Raw genomic sequence first — 3,670 nt, forward strand, 5'->3', positions numbered from 1 at the left:
GAATCTAATAATATCTGGTTAAAGATATCGGTAAAGTTGTTTATGAGTAACTTATTTAAGAATCTAATAATATCTGGTTAAAGATATCGGTAAAGCTGTTTATGAAATATCTGGTTAAAGATATCGGTAAAGTTGTTTATGAGTAACCAAGTAAGTTGTTTATATTTTATTCTATTTATAATTTATTGGGCTTATGTCACTTCAAGGTTCATGAGACAAAATATAAATAGAGAGCCAAGGCCACAAGCTAGTTACGTTCTAATTATGCTTCTCACACACTCTACTCACACTATAATCACTCAGAAATCCCATTGTCAATTCTCTCCTAGTGAGAATCACTCTACTAAAAATTGAGGTTCTTCCACCACACACGCCTAACTTGAGCGTCGGAGAGCCTTTTGCAGGTACCTCCCCCTCGGCCAGAGCTTTCAGAGTGTCGGACGGTCTAAACTGAAGAAGAGCAAACGATCGAAGAACAGAAGAAGTGAACAATCAAGTCCATCCAAGTGCTAGGAAGCAGTAAAGCCACGTCATCCAGGTTAGTGTCTCGGTCCCAAAAAATTTACACCGAAACATTTTGGCGCACACCGTGGGACCGGACAACATCCCCATGAAAGCAACGAGAAACCAAAACAAGCGCTCGATGTCAACATCACTACTTCGGATTAACATCAGAAATTTTCAACAAAACAATAGCTACACAATATGGGTCATCATCTCTACAAGAAGTTTCCATCAATAAGTATTAAAGCAAGACTCAAGGATTTATGCGGTTTTACCCACAACCATAATTAATTTATTGATGATTGATATTCAAAATTAACTTGTCCGGGATCAAAGTCCAGAAACGCACTCAACATATACATATATTATTATGTGTGCACCATCCTAAATCTATTTTGCTATCACGTCATAATTTATATCAAGATTTATTCTACAACAAGATTTCTTCGCATATATCATAACCAATTTTACTTATTTATAGACATACATGAATATACATATCCCAACTGATTTTATTCATAAAGATTTAAGATTGACATCTTCCTGTATATGTATAGATATATTATGGATCATGGAACGGATTGACATACATATATATTATCAGAATCAAATACCTGCACCTTTTTTCGATGAATAGCCTCAGCCCTTATTTTCATCTGCATTCGTTTTATGAAGATTCAAATCAAATTCATTTAGTTTAATTGGAAAAAGATCATTTTGCTCTCTGAATGCAGTAAAGGTTTCCTGAACGTGACGATCTCTATATTCTTGTTCGATACTGACATTCTTTTATACCTGCTTCTTCCCACTAATCAATGTTCAAGTGCAGTAATCTTCAAAAGTGAAGCTGAAGAATTTTCATCAGCCAAAACCATGGCTCGCTACTGTTGCGACATCTGGAACAAAATCATATGCGAAGAAGGGTGTAATCCCTTTACACCTAGTTGACTGCCTCAGTAATCCCCATCATGTTGTTCAAGATTGATGGCAGACGCCCTTCTCGTAGCTCATCTGCCACATCCGTACTGTGGTGCCTCCGACTCCGTTGACGAGGACCAAATTGAGTCCCAGGAACCCTCTTCGCCTGCTTCTGTATTGGCTCAGCGTCTCCTGCGACCTAGCCTCGCCTCACCACACACAGTGTCGCCATTGTTGCCATCGTAGGCACCTCTGCAAAAAACTAGCATGCCTTCGAAACGGAGAAAACCCCCAAGTCAGTTCATCCTCACAGAAATCCCCAAAATTGATGAACAGCCTAAATCCTAAATCGCAAAATCAAGAGGAGGAGAACAAGAATAAAGCCTTCGTCCCTATGCAGTGAAAAGTTTCCACGGCAGCACACGTCGTCACCAAGAGAACCCCGCACCCTCAACGCGATCACAGTCGCATCGTTCGGTCAAACCACTTCGTCGTCTGCAGCACTCATGACAGTCGCGATGTCCAATCCCGCCAAGGCCATCGACAATCGCAGTGTCGGGCTTTCTCTTCCCCTTTCCCTTTACGCGCGAGAAGGGAGCGCTCCTGTTCCTCCGTGCCGCCACTAGCAAGGCCAGTCGCTTTCGCCGGCACCTACATCAGGGAAACCCGCACTGTTGACGGCGGTCCAAACCTCGGGCGCAAGCATTTCTATTTATGCCCTTTCAATACTAAACAAGTTGTCTACTTCTTTTGGGAATTTCATGGCCATCAACATAAAAGATGGAGAAACCCGCGTAGGCGAAACCATTAATTACACAACTTTCAAAAGCGGCCTGAATGCTTTCTTCTCCAAAAAGCGTTGTCTTCTCCCAAAAATGGCAGCAGCGTCCGAAAGAGTCAGTAGTAATTATGCTTGATGTATGAGTTGGAGATATGGGTTTCAAAACCCACAAAGTAGCCTTAAAAGGCTTTAAGAGCCTTCAATTTTTACTTGACACCAGGATTTGACACAAATTTGACACCGTCCAAGTGTCAAATTGTTATTGGCTGATGTTTTATTTACTAAAACGTTTTATTTAATAAACTGGCAGGGGCAGAAGTGGAATAAAAATTGTTTGAACATCAATTTGTAATTGGCGGTTTCATTTTGGTTTTTAGAGCAGTTTCGAACACTTTCTACTTTCGCCTCCTCTCATTGTCTTCGTTCTTCCACCACCATCTCCACCATTGCTTTTTTCTGTGTGCGTTCTTTGTCCACCACCATCTCCATAGCTTCGTTCTCTTCGTTGCTACGTTGAGAATAGTTGCCGAGAAGAGTTTCGAACACGAACGCAACGCCTCCTCTCAACGCCTTCTTTGTCCACCATCACTATAACTATTGCTTCGTTCTCTCCATTGGTCCCTTCGTTTCATTTTGTCTCAACCAGGGAAAGGCGACGATTAAGAAGGTAAGGGCGTATTTTGGCATTGGGGTTTTTGGTTTGGGTGGTGGTCATGTTTCTGTGGTCATTTGGTGCCCTTGTCGGTTTTTGGTGCTTTGGGTTTTTATAAATGATTTTGCTTCTCATTATAATGTGGGTGTTCAGGGCTTAATTTTTTTTTTGTAAACCCTAACAAACTATTGATATTTGACCTGTTTCAGTTGGAATGGCTTCGTCAATCCCAAATGTAAGAAAAAGTTTGTTACTTTGATTTAGTCGGATAATTTGTTGTTAGTATTAACAATGTTTTGTTTATGTGTTGTAGTGGAGGGTTCGTACTTGTTTGGATACATCTTATATCATTGCAATGAATAAATTGTTGAGAGAAGATCATCTTCTACGAATTTGTGACACACCTTTCAGGTGGTGTGTGTATCTACGTGAAAAGGTGGACATAAACTGTGAGTTAATTAAGGTGATGGTATGTCGGTGGGCCGGCCATGACGTTAGCTTTAGAGTGAGTCATGAACTGGTTCCATTTACCGTTTTAGATGTTTTCATGACGACTGGTTTTGGTATAGGTGGTTTAGAAGTACCGTTTGATGAATGTATAGAGGGTTTGGTAGGAGAAATGTTTAACAGAAAAAACACGTCTTTGACTGACTTGGTTGAAGTGTTTAATGTGATTGTTGTAGATAAAAACACTGACATTGACGTTGTTTGTAGGTTGTATATATTTGTTTGTTTGGTTGTGTTTTTCTTTCCTAGAAAGTCTAAGGTAGTAGCTAACATTCCATCAAGAGTGTTAGATGACCTAGACAGCCTCT

The 3,670-nt window shown here is 40.4% G+C and overlaps 1 long non-coding RNA gene across 1 annotated transcript; it reads left to right on the forward strand.

The window, feature by feature from the left end:
- The first annotated feature begins 2,419 nt into the window (after positions 1-2,419).
- Positions 2,420-3,455, forward strand: LOC111242662. Its single transcript, XR_002669943.1, has 3 exons — positions 2,420-2,870; positions 3,065-3,090; positions 3,169-3,455. It is a non-coding gene; the product is annotated as an uncharacterized LOC111242662 (long non-coding RNA).
- Positions 3,456-3,670: the final 215 nt, after the last annotated feature.

Source organism: Vigna radiata, chromosome 10, assembly GCF_000741045.1.
Source record: "Vigna radiata var. radiata cultivar VC1973A chromosome 10, Vradiata_ver6, whole genome shotgun sequence".
In the NCBI taxonomy this organism is placed as follows: Eukaryota; Viridiplantae; Streptophyta; class Magnoliopsida; order Fabales; family Fabaceae; genus Vigna; species Vigna radiata.